Source organism: Poecilia mexicana, unplaced genomic scaffold (genome assembly GCF_051168715.1).
Source record: "Poecilia mexicana isolate PSO_F unplaced genomic scaffold, ASM5116871v1 scaffold_2, whole genome shotgun sequence".
In the NCBI taxonomy this organism is placed as follows: domain Eukaryota; kingdom Metazoa; phylum Chordata; class Actinopteri; order Cyprinodontiformes; family Poeciliidae; genus Poecilia; species Poecilia mexicana.
The window spans coordinates 2209004-2232395 of NW_028263371.1; the positions used below are offsets into that span (position 1 = coordinate 2209004).

At 38.8% G+C, this 23392-nt stretch overlaps 1 protein-coding gene across 1 annotated transcript in view; it reads left to right on the forward strand.

Annotated features, from left to right (window-relative positions):
• Window positions 1-947: 947 nt before the first annotated feature.
• Window positions 948-23392, forward strand: part of fbxw7 (F-box and WD repeat domain containing 7) — a 102184-nt gene continuing 79739 nt past the window's right edge. Inside the window, exon 1 of the mRNA XM_088008879.1 lies at window positions 948-1377. The gene's annotated coding sequence lies outside the window, so the exon portion shown is untranslated. The remainder of the gene's footprint in view (window positions 1378-23392) is intronic.

Sequence of the window (23392 nt, forward strand, 5' to 3'; positions counted from 1 at the left end):
CCTGAAGGTTTATTTTGAAAAACTATGTTTTAAGTGAAAGTGAAGTCGAACAAGCAGAAAATGCCTCAGGGCTACATGGAAATACTGACTGAACATTTTAAATGGTTCAAACTTTTACACACTCTTATAAACTTAGTCAAATTTGACATATTTTACAATTATTTAAAATAACTGTAAAATTTACAATTATTTACAATAATTGTAAAATGTAAAAATGCACCTTAGCGTCTTGATGGAGCTAGAGAGTTTTGCTAAGGAGAGGAAGTATGGGTTTTCTTATAAGACCTTTCACCTTCACGACCTTTAATAAGTAAAGACAACAGCTGGAACTGAAACTACGACAAAATCCATATTTTATGTATAGTAAATATTAAACGTTTTCTGCTTTATTACAAAATGTATTTGTTTTAAGTTTTGTTCACTTTTTACTTTTACTTTATTTTCTGGTTTACATGCTTACTCCATTTTTAAAATATCAATATACTGCATTCACACTTTCTTATAATTTTCAAGATAATGCAGCAAATCTACATGTCACTACAATCTAACTATGCTGCTAAGCGTGACCTACATTCACCAACCAGTTTATTGATATATATATATATATATATATATATATATATATAAATATATATATATATATGGCAATTATATCCTGACATCTATATCTAGGGATTATTTTCTGTATTTAGCTGCCAATTTATACCCCAGTATGCACCTTTATTTAAATTTTTATTCTGACATTACTACTATTGTTCAATCATTTATTCGTCTAAGTTTAATTTCTATGAGATATTTTTTAACATATTTATTTTAGGTTTTTCTGGCTCCGTGTAAGAATTGTGATGTGTTAAACGTATAATAATAGCAATATAATAGTTTTTTATTTTTATAAATATTCCTACGTCACATTGCGGCGCAGTGGAGCAAACAAAACCGTGACGTCATCACTTCGCGACAACCACTCTTTCCTGTCGGTAGAGACGAGCAAACCAGGCGCTTGTGGAGGAGCCTGTAAACGGCTAAAAAACACCAGCAACTGAAGCGCAGTTTGGTCTCAGCAGTGTGCTTTCCCCCTCGTAACGACCCGAGACCACCATAAGCTGAACTCTACAAGAACCGAGCCAAGGGTTCCGGCAGACCACCCAGTATAAGCGAGCAGCTAACGTTAGCGGTGTTTTTGGCTCATCTAACCGGTCGTGCTAACGCGTTAGCCTCGGATAGTCAGGTGCAAGCCGACTGCTACTGCTGCTGCTGAAGGGAGGGAATCAAGCGTTGGCTTCCAGTGTCGAGCTTCCATGGATACATCGTCCTGGATCTACCCGACCCGACGGAATTAGCGGAGGCTTCTGCTCTCTCCTTCTTCACATCCACCAGGTAAAAACAGTCCAGTGCAAGATCACAACTGCTCCGTTCAGCAGTGAACAGAGGGGCCTAGCATCAACTAGCATTAGCTCTGTGGCTATCCGTTAGCATCGCTAACTTAACGCAGTCTTTTGAAAGTGGTGTTAAAGGGGTGTGGAAGAACATGAAAAGTTTTGTTTTGGTTTAATTCTCTCGGTCTGTCTTGAGTTTTTTTCCTGAACAAAGCTCACTAGCATCCCGAGCATGCTAACTGCGGGGAGTTAATCACAAGAGCGCATGAACTGGATATCTGGAGTTCTGCTCATCTTTATTCAACTATATTCAGTTCTCCTTATGCACAGCGTTCACAACGCTCGAGTCGAGTCACTTTGTGTCAGTAACATACGATTTAAATTCTTAAAAATGTCAAAATGTAGACGCACTAAGCAGAGAAACCTACTGGAGTAGCTTCATGTGGTTAACCCGGAGAGCTAAGGCTGGACTGTAGCCCATGTGTGCTCACGATACCTTATAAATATAAAGATCTGTTTTATTTTTTAAACGATGATCAATATCTAAATCGCTGTTATGTCTGCAGCCAAAAGAAAACCCGCTTCCCTCTGATGAATACTTGTAGATGTCAAGAATAGTAAAGTTACAAAGAGTTTAAGTAGCCGGTGTTTGAGCCTCTTTAAACGACACTTAAGAATTAGTTTCAAGTGAGGAGCATCACTGAAAAACGCTATGAAACTGTAAAGTTTACATGTGATGTTGTATGAGAGTATTGTTGACAAAAGTTTGTAGAAAAAGTGTTAAGTATTTATTAAAAGGTTTCAAATGCTCAACCTCCAAATAATGCATTTTGAGACTTTATAATATCATAAAACTTGTTTTTAAAACTTGCATGTCAAATTCATTTTCATATCTCATGTAGGATAGATTAGATCAATCTTTGTCAAACTAATTGCACACATGGCAGAAGTAACAGAACAGGGATGTTTGAATAAAGATGTCAGCAAAAATTTTCAAAACAAATAACTTAATCTAGAAGAACATTAAGTGACCTTGTAATTCACACCAAGAACATTTTTGTTGGTTTAAAATCAAGCAGAATATGTGTGTTGATTTTTGTACCTCCCTTTAGCCTAAAACCTCTGGAAAAGCTGCACAGAAATTTTCTGCATTTCAAAACATTTTGTCGATGTCAGCTTGGAATGTCCAACAAATGACCTTTGATGAATGTTCCTCCTTTCTCATGCTTTTATGTCTTGTAATAAGTCTTATTTTTAACCAAATGGTCATGGTCTTTACTGCTTAAATTGGTATATTTTTTTACAATTTAAAATGGTGGCACTCAATGCTCTGCAGTCAAACAGCAGCTGTTTGCTCTTTAGGAATCAAGTTGTTGGGTGTTGCATGCTATTTTAGCTCTGCAGTGTTTGATATTTTTTTTGAATGAATTTTGAATGTATTTTGTCCTTCTGGCAGGCTGTGTGTAACAAAGTGCTGAATATTCAAGTGAAAATGGATCCATGGCTGGGCTCTTTGTAATATGAATGAAAGGCTGTTAACATGTGACTATAGAAAAACAACACACCATGTGCATTGAGAGTATCATTCATTCCACATGAAATATGATTGGAAGTTATTTCAGATTTCGTTTTGACAGATGTTCTGGTAAAGTAGAAAGTTTTGAACCCGGTGCTCGCTCGCTCTCTCTCTCTCCTTCCTCTCTCTCTCTCTCCCTCTCTCTCTCTCTCCCTCTCCCTTCCTCTCTCTCTCTGACTGTCATAAGAGGAAAGCAGTAAGTTAAAGTGATGGAGGTGTAACAAGATGAAGTTTTTCTTTCCTGTTGTACATCACCGTTTTCAGAAATGATCCATTTTGACTTGGATGATTTTAAGCTTGATATGAAGAAGTACTTTGGTTTTTGTCAATGATACGACTTTCCATACATAGAACTCTGTTGGTAGCAGTTCAGATAATAAGTACTAGGGATGCACTAATCTGTTGTCCAGAGATGGGACTCAGCCGATTTTCCCCTGATCGGCTCTGATCGGCTGATCAAATACTGTTTTTTTTTTTTTAAAGGCAAACTCGTTAAAGTTCCTAGATTATAGGAAGAGTAGATGCAAATAAAAAGAAAGAAAGTTTATTAGCCTGAGTCGACAGTATTTTCATCATTCTTTGAATCCTGACACAAACACCCCCTTTTATCGCCCGGTTTGGTCATGATGCAGAAATCAATTTCTATCCTACTGTGATGAACAAATGTTCAGAACAAAGGTTTTTTTGTGATTTGGGATTGATGGCTACAGATTTGTTGGTAGTTTTTGTGTATCTTTAAAGGGGCAGTAGTATATATTCTCCAGGCACGTAGTGTCATTTTATAACAAGTCAAATAACTGTTACCTTTAGTTGTTATAAAAATGCTATATCAAACACAACTTAAAATAATTTTGACTTCATAATTTAACACCTTGAAATTGGTTCTCTGTCTATTTAAAACTTCCTGCTCTTTCTTAAACCTCAGGAAGTCATCACAACATGGCTCCTCTATTAACCCTTTAACGACATTTTTACCAGCCTTACATTGCATTTTAATATTATTACATTATAATGAGCTCAGCAGATGTACAGTTAGACTAGGTGTTTGTTAATTACTGCTGGCTAGTCTGAAGGAGCTGAGGGAGTCATGGGGAGGGCTGCTCTGCCTTTGAGGCGGTGCTTGATCTTATAGATTGACTGCGGCTGTTTAGCTTTACCCAGTGGTTGCCATGGGAGATTAAATGATTTCTCAAACATGCATGAAAGAATCAAATCAACACTACATGTATGTTTTTGATGAGGGAATAAGATTATAACATGATGGAAATTAAAAAAGTAAATTTTCCATAACACTGCCCCTTTAAATCCATTCTGTTACCTACAGCATCAAATGAAAAGATAAAAACCTTTTGGATTTGGTGCTCTCATGTTACCCCCTGGGACACTGTGGTTGCTTTGCGATATTGTTAGATGAATCTGCTGTTAAGAAATGGACGAGCTAGCAATAACCTCATCGGTTTGTGTCCACAAGAACAACATCAGAGTATATCTGATGTATTCTCGTGAAAGAGTTGCAGAACTCCTCGGTCGAAACGTGAAACGTTTTCTAGAAAGCCACCCTCGTGTTTCCCCCCTCGTCCTGGCTTGCGGCATTGCGGCTCGGTGATGATTTTGAAAATGTAAAGTGCGAAGATAGGACAATGGTGTCAGGAAAAGAATGGCATATTTTCGGTCCACATGGGGCATGAGGATGATGACATGAGATTTCCTGGCTGATAGCTGTGGCGAGGCCTTGAGAAGTGAGAGACCAGGGCTATCTCAAGAGTTTGTTTGCACAAAGCCTTACATTCCCACACTCCTGACTTGCGCTGTGTTACCCACCCCAGGGCTTTCCTAAGCCCTTTCTCATGTGGACAGTGGGTTTCCTGCCGTTTGAAGACTCTGTTGATAAATTGTGACGTCAGCTGGCGGCGCTCACGTGGCATTTCTTCTAACGGGTCAAATTTATCCTTAAAATAGAGAACAGTTCCTAATTGCAGCAACGTGGAGCCTCGTGATACTGAATATTTATTTCCACTATGTAATGTAGTCATTGATATGTCTATTCTACTTTTTTTAAACTAGGGAATAGGAATGCAAGTTACCAATTATCGAGTTAATCTGAAGTTCATTGATTTTTATAGATTGACTACGGATTAATTGATAAGCGACCATTTTCTTAAAAACTTGAGTTTTCTCTTGTATTAAGATGGCCGTCGGTTTTTACATAACATAAAGGGCAAAATTTTTAGAATATGCTGAAATAAATAAATAAATAAAAAAATTAACATTAACTTGTGTGAGTTGTGTTAAATTCTGAATAAAAGTAAAATGATGGTTTTCTCACATTATTAATCCTCCTGTGGTTAATAAATCTCATGGAGTCCATTTGGCTCCACAAGCTTTTAACCCTGTTTGCTGTCTGGTGGGTCACTCTGACCCCACATATGCTTTTATCAGGCTTTTTGTGTGTGTGTGGTTTCGGGAACTGACAGTCTGACGGGACACACTGCCCTCTGCCTGTCTCTCCACTCTTCTGCTGTCTAACCTGCTGCCCTCTGTTTCTGTATCTACTGGCTCCGCTTAAAAGTGACCAGTGGCGCCCTCTGCTGGATGGTGGTCACACCAAGAGAAGGTCTAAGTGTGCGTTATTAATCAATTGGAACAAATTTTAATCTAATAAAACATTAATTGACAACTAATCGTTAGTCGATTAATTATTTCGTTCTCTAATGTACCCCCTTGAAACCTTTCTCATTTAACTTTGTTACCATGACAACCATCAGTGTATTTAATCAGGCATGTGGGTGATGGAGGAGCACAAGATGGTTATTAAGTGGAGGGAAAATGATGAATGTTTTTTGTTTGCCTTGTTTGTTTTGTTTTTTTTTTTTTGCTCCCAAAGTCATTCAGATTGGATCACGTTTGTCTTCAACATACTGAATATGATTTTCATAGAAGCCAATACGGTGCATTTCTGTGTCCATGGTTACAGTGGCAGGACAACCGTACGTTTAGCTCTGACAAACATCCCTGCCCTCTCTTAAGCCGTTTTCGCACTGCGAGGAACGGAACGGCACGCTTCGGTCCGGTTCCAGCCGTACTGCAGCCCTGTTGTGTTTGCACATAACTGAGGGCACCATCGAAGCTGTACCTGACGTCATTATTTTTTTAAACTAAACAATGGTTTCGATGTAGCGGCCAAAACCTTTTCCTCAGATACGTAGCGGAAAACTTTCTCAGTCCTCGTTGACTGATCTAGCTCATTCTGTACTCATTCATCAGTGAGTAAACGGAGGAAAAAAATTACCTCATCATGGGACCAGGTAACAGCAGAATATTGAGAGGAATTCATCGCAAATTAAAACTAATAATAATAAAAAAATTAAAAAGAGCACTCTTTACAAAATACAGTAAGAACAGTTTAGTGAGAGCCAGCATCGACGGCTGACTGCAAAACAACCAATGGCTGACTCTAAACCAATCAGATACTGATTCAAAGTAGCCCCGCTTGACCGGCCCGATTGGAACCACAGGTCTTCTGGTTCCAAGGAGCCGGATGGAACCAGGTCGGAAGTTCTAATGCAAACACTGTCTGCCCTACTTTGAACCCGTGCCGTGCTGTGCCGTTCCGTGCGAAAACGGCTTTACACTCAATCCCACAGCATATTGCTGCCAACGCCAGGTTTTGGGGAGGGAGTGCTGTGATCATGGGGATGTGTTTCCTGACCAAATGATCAAATTTGGTCTGATCAGGGCAGAACACCGACTTCTGTGTTTGTCTTAAAAAAATATCAAGAATGTAAAAAATATCAAGAATGTATTATTTTTCATTTCACTTTGCTGTATGTTGGTTGACCACATAAAATCCAAATAAAATGCATAAATGTCTGGGTTTTTAAATGTAGAAAAGTTGTATTTTGTTGTAGTTTCTGTTTGCATCATCAGAGCTGCTGTCCTTTGTTTACATTTCTGTTTGTGGCCTTTGATTGTTTGCAATGGAGACAGAAAAGTATGAGTCTCATGTTCTAGACCAGTCTTTCTTAACCCTGGTCCTCACTGCCCCCCTGTCCTGCATGTTTTAGTTGCTTCCCTTCTGCCACACACCTGAATTGTATCTCTAGGTGATTAACAGGCTTCTGCAGTACTTGATGGTCATGCAATCATTTGAATCAGCTGTTCTGGAATAGAGGCACATCTAAAACATGCAGAGCAGGGGGGCGGTGAGGACCAGGGTTGAGAAACACTATTCTAGACTGAAATCCATCTTGGGTTGTCAAGGAAACTGAAGACCACTGATTTTAGGAAAGTCAAAAACTTGTAAAAATCTCCCTTAAGCGGTGCAAATTAGTCTCAAGTTCAATTATTTTTCAGCCAGGTTTCATGAGGACTGTGGCAAGAACATTCTAGCTCATTTATTGTCATTCCATTAATCTCACCTGTTTCTTTATAGGAATAAGAAATGACCTGTGTTTTAGTTTGTTTGACCTGCGTTGCGTGTGTTTGCAGAAGGTCTGGGCGATAAATCAGGTTTTAATGATTAATTGAATTTTTAGTTTTTGAAGATTTAGTTTGTGGAAATTCTGGATTTTTTTCCCCCCACCATTGCACTCCTTGTGCTTCCGAGTGATGTCAGCACGCTTAAAGACTTTTATCTTCTCTGACTAGTGTGCACTGAAGTTGCAGTGAACTAAGATTGTATATTGTAGAAATAGAGACGTCCCAGGACTAGGAATTGCAACTCTCTACAGAATCAATTTGTTTTCTTTTTTTGCCTCTCTTCACCAGGGCATCAATAAATGCCAAAAATATAATTAAATACAGTTGCTATGTATAGTTTAGTGATTCAAATTATACTTTTTTTAAGTAAAAATGGAAATGTTTCTCAAGAGCAGTATTTGTGTTTGTGGAGCTGATTGCTCTGCCATGCAGTCACAGTCATACAGCTACCTCTGACTGACTGCATGGATTTCATTAATAATAATAATAATAATAATAACAATACATTTTATTTGTCAGTGCCTTTCAAAACACCCAAGGACACTTTACAACATTAAAAACACAAATTAAGCAGTAAAAATGGCCATAAAGACACAAAAGCCACAACATACCATAAACCCTCTCAATATCACAATAGTACCACAAAATATTGCAATGAAATTCTAAATCCTTATTACCCTACTCCTACTGGATAAAACACACCATCGGTATTTTGTTCTTGTAGAAAATCAGAAAACTGTTCTCAAACCTGATTGGCTGGGAAATGGGATATGTCAGATTCCCACAATTGTTTCTAATGTAAATATTAAAAAATGCTTCTCAAAATATTGAGGCAAGAAAAAAATTGAAAACATTAATTGGACATTGAGGTTTGAAGCTACAGCGACGAGGTGAAGCTAACAGAAAGACACGGTTAGATCTCCAGAGTTTACTGTAAAAGCTTTCGAGGTGTCGGTCGCTTAGCGATAACTAAGTCGCTGACACCACTAGGGCTGAAACGATTCCTCGAATGATTCGAGTACCTCGATTACTAAAATTCCTCGAGGAAAATTTACCTGCCTCGAAGCTTCGTTAATTTATGTTTTATTAGTTAGCGCACCGTGTTCCGGCCGGGACTTCATTTGCGTTGCGCGGAGCTCTCACTTCCGCCTCTGAGTTGTTGACAAAAGCTAAATCTCAGCGGCATAAAGTCCAATCTTCAAGATTGGCCCCTGGGGATTTTATTGATTGATGATAATGCCCGACTTTTTATCGTTTTTGGGGAACCAATAAGCATCCTTAAAATGACTGGGGGAATGCCTGGAGTACGGCAGCATTTCTCCTCCGGGGCTGCTGGTTGAAAGCGAACGGCGGGAAGAGCGCTGAGGTGAGCGGATAGCCTGAACAGGGCGGGCGGCTGAGTAGCTGATGCTTACCGTGTAAATGTAGCTTTACCGACGAACCGCACAATAAATTTCATATCCCGGTCTGAAGAAACGGGTGGCGGAGCGCATCGTACATGGCTGGTAGATGAGTTTCTGAGTGTGACCAGTGAAGGTGTCGTAAATATCCCGTATTGCTTCCCCCCGTGTTCGTCCCCCGGTCTAACGGTTCGTCAGTCCGCTGGTCTATTTCCTCCCCTCCACCCCATGTTCGTTCATTCGCCCTCTCCTCCCACTCCAGGCGGCATTTCCCGTATTTTCAAACCCAAAGCGTGACAGGTTAGGTGGCAAGGTGAGTTTAATTGATCTATTAAACTCACTGAAGATGAATACATAAACTAAAAGCTGGATTGTAGACATTTTTTATAAGGATATTTGTTAGCCTGCCTCTTTGTTATTAAATTCAATAGAATTTCAGATTTTTCTATAACTTTTCTTCTGGTTAACTTAGAAAGTGAGCTATTATTGTTACAGGTTAGTTTTCTAAACTACAAAAAGCAACTGTTAGGGATGCTCAAATATGAAAAATTGGACTGACATTGATATCTGATTGTAACACCGGTATTATGCCAGATTTACCAATATTTCATTTTAGAAATTTTTTTTATCCGATTACTCGATTAATCGTAAGAATAATCGATAGATTACTCGATTACTAAAATATTCGTTTACAACAGCCCTAGACACCACATGCAAGCTCAGCAGTTTGGAAATGAAAGACTGGACTGCTGCTGCTGGTGGTGGTGGGGTTTGCTTTCTGGCCAGAGAGCGTTTTATGACCTCTTCCTTTGGACAAAAGTGGTTTGTCTGAGAAGTCGGGAGTTTTACATTTGTGGAAGGAAATTCAAAGCATTGGAGTCTGAAATGGAGAGGAGGAGCTGGAAACTAGCCCCAGACAGCAGAAGCAAAGTCCCGTCTGTTTTAGTGGTGTAATTTTACAGGGAACCGCTCTGTTAACCATCAAAGAAAGAGACGGTGTTGGGATTTAACTGGCTTGGCTTTAGCATTGTATGCAGGCAGTTCAGAGAGTGGAGGAGGAGGGAGGCGAGAGACTGAGAGCGAGGATAAACCAAATGAAAGGGCTTTTTTTCTTTTTTTCCCTGTCTCTCTGGAGGGCCAGCAGGGATCTCCCGTCTCCAGAAACTCCCTTAGAGGGTGTAAGTGATCAGAACCATCCAGCTGGTTCAGGACAGCAGAGCTTTACTGCAGTAAAGGTCAGGCTGCAGTTGGTTCTCACTCTGAAGACCGGCTCTTCCTCCTGGAGTCGGTTGGGATCAAGCCTCTTAGTTAATCACCTGCTACAGTAAATAGAAACACCACAGAGAAGGGATACAGGAATAAGTTCTAAGCTGTAGGTAATGCTATTAGATATTTGTTGTTATTGTTACCAGGTTTTGGACTTTGTAAGGTCTTCATCCGAACCAGCTTACCGGATTTATTTCTTACCGTTATTCTTCTAAATTTCTCTGCCTTTTTAAATCCCCTCTGGATCACTTGGTTCTTCTCTGCTCACTGCAATAGCACAAAATCTTACCAAGTATTTGGCAAGATTTTCTACTGCAAATATCAGCACTAAGATTTCAGTGCAAATATCTTGGTAGACTTGAAACAGGATAAAACTAACTGTAAGAAACTTTACAGAAAGCTATAGGAGCTTGTAAATAATTCCTTAATATTGATAAAGTACTTGTTCCATTGGCAAAAGATTTAACTTAGAACATGTGGCAAGTGAAATAATCTGCCAGTGAACTAGAACTTTATTTTTAAAATCACTATTAAGAAATTATTGACTTAAAGGGGCAGCATTATGTGTTTTCCAGATGCATACTATCATTTTATATCACAAATAACTATTGACCTCAGTTCTATACCTGTATATATCAAATATTACCTAAAAGAAATTTTACTTTGTAATTTAATGCCTTGAATTGGGCATTACATTGGAATTGACCAGAGAATTGATTCTCTGTCTCCTTAAAAACTCCTGCTCTTTCTGAAACTCCACCTTCAGGAAGTCATTATGGCTTTTCTATAAACCCTTTAACAACGTGTTTACCAGCGTTTCACCGAGAAGTGGATGGTATAATGAGCTCAACAGATGCGCAGTTCCTCTAGGTGTTTACTAATTGCTGCTGGCTAGTCTGAAGGAGCTTACGTTGGGAAGTTGCACTCTTTGAGGCAGCAGAAACTTTGGTACTGAAGCTCTAAGTTGGAGGTGCTTCTCTAAGGCGGAGCTAGGTGCCCCCAGGCGACTGGCACAGCTGAGATTAAATAATTTCTCAAACATGCATGAAAGAATCAAGGCAACACTCCAGGTATGTTTTTTGTGAGGGAATAACATTATGACATGATGTAAAGATCAAAAAAGTCGATTTTACATCACAAACCAGCTCCTATATCTTGCTGAAAAGTTTTTGAAAAGTTACTTTTGTTGTTTTTCAAGTCTACTAAGATACTTATAGAAACTAGACCAAAAATACTCTGTAAGATCTTGTGTTTCTGAAGTGTTGTCTTTCTAATATATTAAACTAACCCGGATGTTTGAGCTGCAGCAGCATTTCGGTCGGCTGTGAAGTTGCTAATGACCCTCTGCTCTGTATCTGTGAAATCTGTGACATCTATGAAAGATGTTAATAATTCAGTGCGGGGCATGTATCTTTAAGCTGTTTTGCAAACAGAGAGGAATCTCCCTGGTTCTGATGTGGGCTGTGTTGTAAACATGGGGTGACGGTGCAGAGATGACGGGACGCTGACAGTTGGGGACACAGCAAGTCAGACGCAGTGCTAGAGAATCATTTCCTCACACTTTGCTGGCGGGTGCAAACCGGTGTTAATATATGATGGAACGAACGGAGGCGCATGCTACTCTGTCTCTCTTCCTGTTTGGTTTCCTCGTCCCACAAGGGGTACCACCAGGAGTCTGAAGTACAGTCAGTCACTGCAACTGGAGCACACAAACATCATTGTGAATTCTTGTTTTTCCTTAAACTAAAAGTGAGTTTTCTTTCAAATTGGAGCATTTGTTTTCTCCTGTGCTTCCATCTTTGATAGTAGACACCTTCTGTACAGTTGAAAATTGTCTGTATGAGATCAGTGTGAAAAAACTTTGACAGTTAAAGAAGCAAAAATTTGAGGAATAAAGTATAACTTTCTTTTAACCCTACAGGTCAATTTTCAGTTCACTTTATTTCTACAAACACTGTTTCTTGGGATACTTTACAAAAAAGTTAATTTTATTATTCAAATGAAAAGTTTATATGAGCATGGAATCACTGACATGCTCCTGGACCAGCACTTAGCGATAGCATGCAGCTAACAGATTGGACTCATCAGGATTTATGGATAGATGTAGTTTAGTATCAATAAAATAATGGGGCAAATTAGTCCTGTGCTGTCTGATATATATATTTTTTAAACAGGAGAGAGTAGAATATGTCATAAATTCATATCAAGAAAGACAAAGCTTTGACCTTTTTGTTGTTTTTAGTTTGATGATTTATTTTTTCTAAGTAAAGATGCCAAACATCTCTGCAGAACTCTGTCATCATGGCATTCTTCCCCCTCCCCAGTGTTCACTGTTGCTATTTCTTATTAAAAACATGGAAATGTAAAGTTAAAAAGTAAATGATTTTAATAACACATGTAGCCAGTGAGTTTGGAAACATGCTGTGTCTGCATGTTTGCATACATTTTGTAGAAAAGGAGGGGGAAAAAAAAAGAAGCAAGTGTTGAACCTTTGAACTGTTGGCAGTTTCAGCAGATTTTCCCCGGCTCTGTTTCTCCTGTGTGACACAAACAGTCTTAAAATGTACAATTCAAAGTTATGTAGATTAGTTCTGTGGCCCAAATTTCCCTCCGCGTCGATGAATTATTTACTGTCTCTCTAAATTCAAGCAGGCACGCGGTAAGTCAGCTCTGGTCTAAAATACATCATGTATAATTTCATCTAGAGTTTAATCGGAAATTCTTTTCATCGTGTGGAAAACCTCGAGAAACTGCTGGGCTTTGAACTAAACGTTGATTTAAATTTAAGCTTTTTGAACGTTTTAGTCTTATTTAAGCTACTTTACCATGGCCATTTATTTAAAGATGGATAGGGGACACAAGAGGAGGTGAAATGCTTGAATTATTAATGTTGGTGTAGAACAACAAGGAGAATGTGTTGGGTTGGTTGTGGCAGGATATCCTCAGACTTGACCTGCAGGCAGCTGGCAGCCTGTTAAAGTGGCTTTTAAGTCTATTATAGAGGATAATCCTTTCAGTGAGTTTCAGTGAGCAGACAGAGCAGATAAACACTCCCTGATTTCACTTGTCCCACTGTTCTGCTGTGTCCTGTTCTATAATATTTGTCCCATTTTTGTTGCTTTCATAAACAGAAGACTGATTACCCTCGGCTACCTTGAGCCCCAGGTTGTAATCTCATATTGTCAATGCCACAAACATTCTTTATCACACTGCATTTGCTACTGGAGGTGCAGAAAGACATTGATTGTATAGAGAATCACCATTCCTAGTCATGGGAATCCTTAATCAATTTGAAATGCTCAAAAATTGACTTTGAAACGTGTAAGTTGTACTTATTTGCTGCTCCTATTTGCGAGTCCACAGCACATTGCATTTTGCGTCCACTCGGCTACCGTATGAATTTTGAAAATTATTTTTGATATTTCTTTTATTTAAGAAAAGCTGCGTAACCAAGGTAACCCAACACTAATAAATTAATTTGCAGATTTCTATGCACAAATCCTTTTTTTTAAATATAAACTGATGGATTTTGAGACATTATAGAATAGTTTTAAATTAATGTTCTATTTGTTTACACTAGGTTTCTATTACAATGTTCCTATTACACATAATTTTGTTGATATTCTGCTAATGTCGATAAAACACAATTTTGCAATTGTGTTGTTTCCATTGAGAAATGCAATTAAAAAGATCACACCTGAATTGCGATAAGTCGTTAAAAAACATGTGCCGTGATGCTGCTGCCACTTTCTATCGTCTTCTTCATCTGTTCCTCTGGTAGTAACATCCGGTTGTTGAGCATGTAGAGAAAAGTGTTCTTGTTTCAGTTTTGCGAAATGCACAAATTCTGTAAAACCTCCTCTTTCTAGTGCAAAAACCTTTTTAGCTAAAAACTAGTTTTTAAAAAAAAAATTGTTTGCACTAAGAAACTTTGTGTTTGTGAGTTCAGTATACACAATTTTTATTATCAATGGAAATGCAGTATATTCAGTTTGGTATGATTTATGCTGAAAACTAAGTCAGACACATAATTTTAACAGGAAACAAGCAGAATTGAAAATTGTTTCTGAATTATGACCCAAAAAAATCAGAATTGAATCATTAGACACAGAAATATTTGCATCTTTATTTGCTGTTCTTGTTATGAGGTTATCTCAGTTGTCCAGTGACAACTGAGACAACTGAGATACTGACAGATAACCTGTCTCTGTCAGTCAAAAGATAGGTTATGCCTGTCTCTTGACTGACAGTCATAACCTTCTCTTATAAACAAGATGGCTTGCATTTGTTCCCTCAACTTAATTTCAGTTTGACGTCCAAACGCCTCCTATACTTTCACTTCCCTTAAACTGGTCAAACATCACCTTCTTCCTTAAGACGAGCCTGAAACCAGAAGAAAATATTTCAAGATGATAAACATGCCAACAAGTTTTTACAGAAAAGTCTTATAGTATGGCAAACTTTAGTAAAAAAATATTGTTTCACCCTCCAAAAAAACGTATGACATTGCCAAAGTTGTTCTTATTTTTATTAGCAAACATTGATATAACATTAATTGGAAGGGTTTAAATAATGTTTACATGATTAACATTTATTTATTGTTTTGATTTTACTAAATGCACTAATATATTGTAATGGCCATGAATCCTAGCATCGGTTTTCAGATAAATGTGCTGATTGCCCACAATATTAAACCCTTTTGTCATTCTGCCCTCGAGAACAAGCTGAAACCAACTGATTAAAGGACAGGCTAGCAGTTAGCTGCCTGACAGACAATGCTGCTCGCTGTAGAGTCAGAAGTACACCACCCCGATAAGAGTGCTGGGTGGAGCTCCTTTGGTTTCATGTCACAACTGGATATGCTCTAAACTGCCACATTTATCTCTCCTAAAAGAGAAGTTGCCAGCTGACCAGCAGTGTGCAACAACAAGTGGGAGGAAAGTGGAAAAGCTATTCCAAGGAATATTTGGAATAGCTTTTCTCATAAATGATTCATCAGATTTAATTTTTTTAGCTCAAACCTATGCTCATTGTTTCACTTTTATTTTGCTTTGTTTTTTTTTGTTTTTGTTTTTTTTTTGCTTTTTTTATCCATTTAATGCCATCTTTATTATAAACACGACAAAATGGTTCTTGAGTTTATCACATTAAACAGCTAAAAGTCAGATGCATACATTCAGTTTTCAATTTGGTATTTGCAGTAACCCTCCCAACCCCACAAAGGGACAAGGAAAATGAATGAATGGATGGCTAGTTACAACTGTGTTTAGTTAAACAGAGCTGAAGACTGCACTGGCTTTATCCCGCATGGACTCATGTAGTGATCAGGGATGTACAATATGAAAATTTGGGTCGATATTAATAATGTTGTCATGGCCAATAATTTATATTTACTGATATTGCATATATTTTCTTATCCTTTTGACACCAAGAAAATAGGATCAGACAGTCCTGTGTCCCCACCGCTGTCACATGACCAAACAAATACCACATAACGAAGCACAAGTCCCATACAGCTTAACAAACTTGTTGTTGAAAATATCTCCCCCTAAACACCAGATCAGGCTAAGCTTGTGTTGCTATAGACCTGGGAATTATAACACTTCAGGATTTATTGAAGGGATTAAAGAGACTCGAAGACAGAAATGCTAGCAGCTCTACTCTAACTTTGACTCTGGAGTCAGCAACTGATTGCTGACTCCAGTTGCAATTTAAGTTTAAAACCAATAGATTGGTTTTAAACTTAAATGAAATTCTTATCAAAGTGTGAAGCGCTCTTTAGCCGCATTGATTACTCAACAGCGTCTTCACAGGTCTGACTAATAAATCAATCGCACAGCTGCAGCTGATCCAGATGCTGCTGCTCGTGTTCTCACTAAAACCAGGAAGATGGAGCACATAAAACCAGTTTTAAAGTCCCTACACTGGCTCCCTGTAGCTCAAAGAATAGACTTTAAAATACTGTTAGTTTATAAATCACTGAACGGTTTAGCACCACAATACATTAAAGATCTGTTATTGCTGTACCAACCGTCTAGACCCCTCAGATCTTCTGGTTCTGGTTCTGCTCTGCATCCCCAGAACCAGAACCAAACGAGGAGAAGCAGCATTCAGTTTCTATGCACCACAGATTTGGAACAAACTTCCAGAAAACTGTAAAACAGCTGAAACACTGCATGCCTTTAAATCTCAACTTAAAACCCACCTGTTTAGAGTTGCTTATGGCTAAATTAGTATTAGAGTGTGGGTTTTGATGTCTTCGATGTTTTTAATGTTTTTATCTTTAGTTTTTATCTATTTATTAATTTCTTTTTATTGCTCTTTCTCACTGTTTACATTTTAATGTTATAAAGCCCCCTGGAAAACGTCCCAGTTTAACGATGTTTAACTAAAGTCCTACGGGGTTTAAAGTCCCAATTGACGGCGTTTCACCTAAAACCCTAGAGGTTGGAGTCCTTGTCAAACGGTATTTTTGACTAAAGTCCCAGAGGGTTAGAGCCCCAGTTAAACGACTTAACTGAAGTCCTAAACGGGGTGCGGGTTTTAATGTTTTTATCTTTTTTAATCTTTTTCAAAATCTCTTTCTCACTGTTTATTCAATGTCACATGCTGTTTTTATTTTAATTATGTAAAGCACTTTGAAATGCCTTGCTGCTGAAATGTGCTATACAAATAAAATTTGATTGATTGATTGATTGATTGATTGATTGATTGATTGATTGATTGGAGTCCTCTGGACTTGATAAAGCAATGCACAAGTACAGGACATTTACTATTTGTTTCAGTGTTTGCTCGTGTACTGTCTGAGGAAATTGTTGTTCTTATCAACATTCAGATGATTTAAAAAAAAAAAAATCCAAAAATGGCTATGAATGTCACAATAACAAAATCTGTTGGACAATAAATTGTCCCAGATATTATTGTGAGAAACAATATTATTTTGTGACAGTTTTCAACTAATAATAATGTTATTTTAACCTAGTTCCCCCTGAAAAACTGCTTACCCCTATGGTAGGGATTCTAGAGCAGTCTAAAAGCGACTCACCGTGATTTTGTGTTTAAATTTTTTTTAAAAATTTGGAGGTGCATGAGCAAGCAACATAATACATTGGGGTAACCCTGAATAATTATGGCTTATTAATTTAAATATGTCCACTCAAAGGTTCTTTAGAAATTATTTCTTTTATCTTTAACACTGGAAGTGGAAAGCATTTCCCAAAATAAACAAAATGATAAAAACAACAATAATTAAAATGGGTTATGAAGTCTCCTTAACGAAAATTTGTCCAAATGGAAATGATCACGCTCATTTTCATTCGCCGTGAGATTAATTCTTACGGTGAACGACAGTTTTACTTATACATTTTTAAGAAATTAATAAATATCTTTCATTATGTTTTTCATGCAACTTTTATATGTTTTTAGACAGATAAATTATCATTGTGACTAAGCTGAGAAGAACAGACATGTTTCTTGGCTGCCAGCCGTTGCCCATTGTTCACTTCCTATCTGTGACGCAGAGGAAGAGCTGACACATGTGTGACGGTGAGTCACGGCTACATGCTGCTGCAGGTGTTGTATGGTGATCCTCTGTTAATGCTTTTACAGTCAAAAGAAGTAGTAACAGCATTTTCTCTGCCATCTGGGGAAGAGACTGTGAAGTCCCATCATCCTTATCTTGCTGCTCTGACCTCTCTGCTTTCTTCCCCCTTAATTTAATTTGTTATGACATTAAGAGGACCTGCTGTTTTTCCGTGACCCAACCCTGGATAAGGTAATAATTAATATAAGTTAGAAGATGTTTTTGTTGAGCCCAAAGAAAGCCTGACATAAATAATTATTTGTAGGGCTGTCAAGTGTTTCAAATTCTTAATCTAATTAATCTCAGTGTAGCAGTGAATTCATCATTATTAGTCTTAAATTGCATTTTGTTAAAATGAATGACTTCAGTTAATAAATGAGTTATAAATCGTTTTATTTAGAAGACAAAATTAGTTCTCAATAATTATACTTTGAAATAAAAACCAAAAATAAATCATGCCACTCCATAACTCTTCTGGTTCTTGCACCATTAATTAAAAAGTGAATGACATCATACTTTCACATATGAATACTAAATAAGGATCAATATTTTGATTCTTACCGAATAAAATGTCCAAGTGTTAGTGATGAACTGTCACACCCGGATAGTGTTAGTCACTAAGGTCCAGTGAGCTCCTGTCACAGTGACATACCCTGCAATTTTGCTTCCTTAATTGTTTCGTAGAGTTCAGCAATTTTAATAAGTACTCTGTCTCTTGACTGTGGATTGTAGAATCTGTTGAGATTTTTAATTTTCAAATCTGAAAACTGAAAATCATGGGCAAAGCCCATGTACTTGACTATGTCAGTGGGTCTACAATCCATAGCAGCCCATTCTGCAATAGTTGCAGTGAGCTTGTCAGAGGTAGATTTATTCAGTTGTCTGCATTTGCTGAGGGTTGTCAGGCACGTACTGGATGAAGCGGAGGCTCCGTCAAATAGGTGCGTTGTGTTAAGATGATACTTTAAACTCGAGGTGGTTGGTTGAAATGAAAGTTTCTTTCCTCACCATGTGCAAATGTCAATGCATTAACAGTCTTCTTCTTGTGTTTTATGCCAGTTGGCAGACCAATTGATGTTGCATTACCACCACCAGACTAGTGTGAATGCCGAGAGTCAGTGACAGCCCTATTTCTCAGATTTGAGATGTTTTATACCAGTTGGTGAGTGCGCTGGCTGTTCACCACTGCTCACAAGAGAAAAGGAATGGTGAAAGTACAGTTCCCTGTGTTTCTGACCACCTGGTTAGACACACAGTCCTTCAGTCTAAGAAACTGTGGTCTGTTAGTGATGTAGTCAAAGATCCAGTCGATTGTTGAGGCCTCCACCTGTGTTTTCTGGAGTTTCTCACGGAGCAAATCAGGCTAAGTTGTATTAGATGTTCTGGAGAAATCAAAGAACATGATCCTCACTGTGCTGCCTGCTTCGTCCAGATGACAGTGGGTTTGTTGAAGCAAGTGTATGATGTAGGGCTGAAACGATTCCTCGAACGATTCGAGTACCTCGATTACTAAAATTCCTCGAGGAAAATTTACCTGCCTCGAAGCTTCGTTAATTTATGTTTTATTAGTTAGCGCACCGTGTTCCGGCCGGGACTTCATTTGCGTTGCGCGGAGCTCTCACTTCCGCCTCTGAGTTGTTGACAAAAGCTAAGTCTCAGCGGCATAAAGTCCAATCTTCAAGATTGGCCCGTGGGGATTTTATTGATTGATGATAATGCCCGACTTTTTATCGTTTTTGGGGAACCAATAAGCATCCTTAAAATGACTGGGGAATGCCTGGAGTACGGCAGCATTTCTCCTCCGGGGCTGCTGGTTGAAAGCGAACGGCGGGAAGAGCGCTGAGGTGAGCGGATAGACTGAACAGGGCGGGCGGCTGAGTAGCTGATGCTTACCGTGTAAATGTAGCTTTACCGACGAACCGCACAATAAATTTCATATCCCGGTCTGAAGAAACGGGTGGCGGAGCGCATCGTACATGGCTGGTAGATGAGTTTCTGAGTGTGACCAGTGAAGGTGTCGTAAATATCCCGTATTGCTTCCCCCCGTGTTCGTCCCCCGGTCTAACGGTTCGTCAGTCCGCTGGTCTATTTCCTCCCCTCCACCCCATCTTACGTTCGTTCATTCGCCCTCTCCTCCCACTCCAGGCGTTTTCAAACCCAAAGCGTGACAGGTTAGGTGGCAAGGTGAGTTTAATTAATCTATTAAACTCCCTGAAGATGAATACATAAACTAAAAGCTGGATTGTAGACATTTTTTATAAGCATATTTGTGAGCCTGCCTCTTTGTTATTAAATTCAATATAATTTCAGATTTTTCTATAACTTTTCTTCTGGTTAACTTAGAAAGTGAGCTATTATTGTTACAGGTTAGTTTTCTAAACTACAAAAAAAGCAACTGTTAGGGATGCTCAAATATGAAAAATTGGACTGATATTGATATCTGATAGTAACACCGGTATTATGCCAGATTTACCAATATTTCATTTTATAATTTTTTTATCCGATTACTCGATTAATCGTAAGAATAATCGATAGATTACTCGATTACTAAAATATTCGTTTACAACAGCCCTAGTATGATGGCATCATCAACTCTAACTCCATGGTGATACGCAAACTGCAGGGGGTCCTGATGTGCTGGTTTCCTTACTGGGCCAGCAGGAGTGTCACCAGGACCTTCAGGGCCACAGGTCTATAGTCCTTAATGACTGGTGGGTGAGTTTTCGTTGGTACTGGAACCAGGATGTCTTCCACATCCAGAGTTCCTTCTGGACTCTGACCTGACAGCATCTGGACTCTGGACCTGCATCCTTGTTTTGGTTCAGTCTCCAGATGCCCCATCATGTGACTTCTAAAGATAGACATGTGAAATGGGAGGCAACGGGAGCAGCAGCATCTCCTGATTTGGTTGAAGACAAACTTGTGAAAGCAGAAGAGTCCACGATTGAGGTGGTGATATTGTTCCTCTGTTGTTTGCTCTCCAGCTCCCTCTAGTACACCTCTCGCTGTCTCTAATTTTGACCTTGAGCTGCTTATGTATTGTCCTCAATGATTCTTTCTCCCTGAAAGCTGCTTTTTCCCTTATTGATTTGTTTCTAAGGTCAACAGCAAGAGATTTGGACAAAAGAAAAAAACAGAAAACATACAACTCCTACAGTAGAGGAGACAACATTTCATTTAATGGACTGGGAAAGAGGCAACAGCTGTGCTCCCATTACGAATGTGCACAAAACTTTGTCAATATTCCACTAATGTCGACAAAACAATTTCACAATTGCTGTGTTTAATTATATGGTCAATGGAAACACAGCTACTGAGGTTTAGAATCTCTTACGGACTCTTCACCAGAGACAAGAACATGATTCCTCTGTTCCATGTACGGAAGAGCCCACCCTGTGCTTCATTGTTAGCTTCCCTGGCAGGATGCAGACCTTTCACACTTCTGACTAAGACAGAGTGGAAGTTATCAGAGACATTATGAACAGACTTTCACTCTGAGGCATCCTGCTTTTATTGTGTCATTTTAAGCCTTGTCCAGGGTGCACCAAATATTAGAATTTTGTTTAAGTTTGTTTTGTCTTTGTGCTTGGTGTTCAGAGTTGTAATACTGGGGCTATAGGGGGGAGTATTCCTTAAAGCCCAGGCGTGTGGTGCAGCTCCTGAATAATTGATTCCAGCCACACGTTAGTAATCTAAAGGTAAAGTGATATCACTCTGCGTTGTCTTCTTCAGGCTGCTGCTGCATTTTTAAAGTGTGAACTGGCACTCAGGTGTCAAAATGTTAACCTTGTCATCTCCTTAAAACTCTCCCGTCTGCTCATGGGATCCTGAAAAGGGGGGACATCAGATACGATGCTTCAATAATTCACAACAACGGTTTGGGACTTGATTTTCATTTAGCTGCTGCATCCCTGTTTTTTTTCTCTGCTGTTTTAGACAAGATTGAACTTTCTAATATGATGACATTTAATATTCACTCTGATACTTGGCATATTTCAAAAAGCTTTGTCCTCTTCATATGTTTGAGCAACTGCTGTGATCTCACTTCACAATAATTGATGAAAGACGGATTATGAAATATAAAGCTAGAGAATTCAGTCATCCTAATTTCATTTGTTTTGTAGCATTTTCTTCCGTTTCTTAGCCCCTGTTTACATGGAGCCCCTCTTTTGAATCAGAATCACTTTATTGCCTTCAGTTCACCAGGACTTTGTGAAATCTTTCTGTAACACCCCCTGCGGAGCTGTGAAGTACTTTGCTGATGTAACAGTGAACATGCGTAGAGTGTACAGCTGCAGTGTTTATCCTACGCATGAACGGGTAGATAACAACAAAAACGGTGGCAGATAGCGTGCTAAACTTGTTCAGTTTAATTTCTGATAAGGAATATATTTATTTAGATGAGCACTTCGTTCATGGGAGACGGCAACAGGTTACCATAACCCATGTTGCTAGCATGGAACCTAATTATTATGGGCATTGGGTCCCATGCTAGCGAAAAATAATGACATTTTAGCTTGTTATCATTTCGGCATGATAACATGCTAAAATCACAGCGCCATGTAGTGGCCTGCCATGAACACTACAGCTGACCCCTGGTGTCCTTGCGGTGCCGTCGAAACTTTTTCCCAATCAACATCTGAAAATACCTGCAGTTTCCAGTTAACGGTCTTGTGTATAGCCTCAGTTGTATCTGTTTCTTACTGTTCGCAATCTATAGATAAATATATCTTGCATACATAATGTGATGTTTTATTCGACGGACGCAGAAAGAAGTCACTGCTGTTGTTCTCCAACAGAGTAAACTGCTTTCTGCAGCCGGAGTTGAAAGTGACTGAGATTTAGGTATCCTCTGTGTCATTCCCTAATCAGACCCACTTATTCCCTCTAAATAATTCAGCACAACAGTTTTCCAGCTTCACGGATCTGGTGGCAAAGCGGGATGGGGAAAAAAAAAAACCTGCTGAAGCTGCATGTCAGAAATAAACATCCCTGAATGGTTCTGTTGGACCTTTATTTATTACAATCAGCTTCATGTCTGTGGTTTTGGTTAGTGTGATAAAGGAAATTCTTCTGAAGCTACATTAGATTTAAAATAAATGCTATAAATTGTCATTTTATTTTCTGGTCCAACAAGGCATTACTGCAGAGCATTTCCAGCAGAAAACTTTTTCTGTGGTTCATAAATAAAAGTGACTCTTTACAGATTAATAAGTTTAAAGCTCATGCTGTGTGCATGAACTTTAAATACCTTTTAACACTGTGTGTATGTGTGTGCGTGCGTGCGTGCGTGCGTGCGTGCGCGTGCGTGCGTGCACGCGTAACAGAGAAACTGAGTTCAGTTTTTATCTTCAGAAATGTGTGAGTAGTTGATGCTTTAAGAGTTTCCAAGCGTAGTCTGTGTGTTTGGGAAATGTGTCTTCTTCTCTTAGAGCAGCGTTCTTATGATGGTCTATTAATGTTCCAGTAATTTAATTTTTATTTTAGCCTTATGCCACATTGCAAGAATGCTTGCAATGTGGCAGTCTTTTAGCTGCCTGTCAGTGGATGGTTTTGGCCACTAGAGTGCAGCACACTCATCATGTTTACTATCATTTCAGGCACTATGATGAGATCTATCTCATTTGACCTTCACTAAATACATAATTAAAGAGGTCACATTCAGCTTAAAGGGACAGTAACGTCCACTTTTAAGTGTCCAGGGTGGATTTTT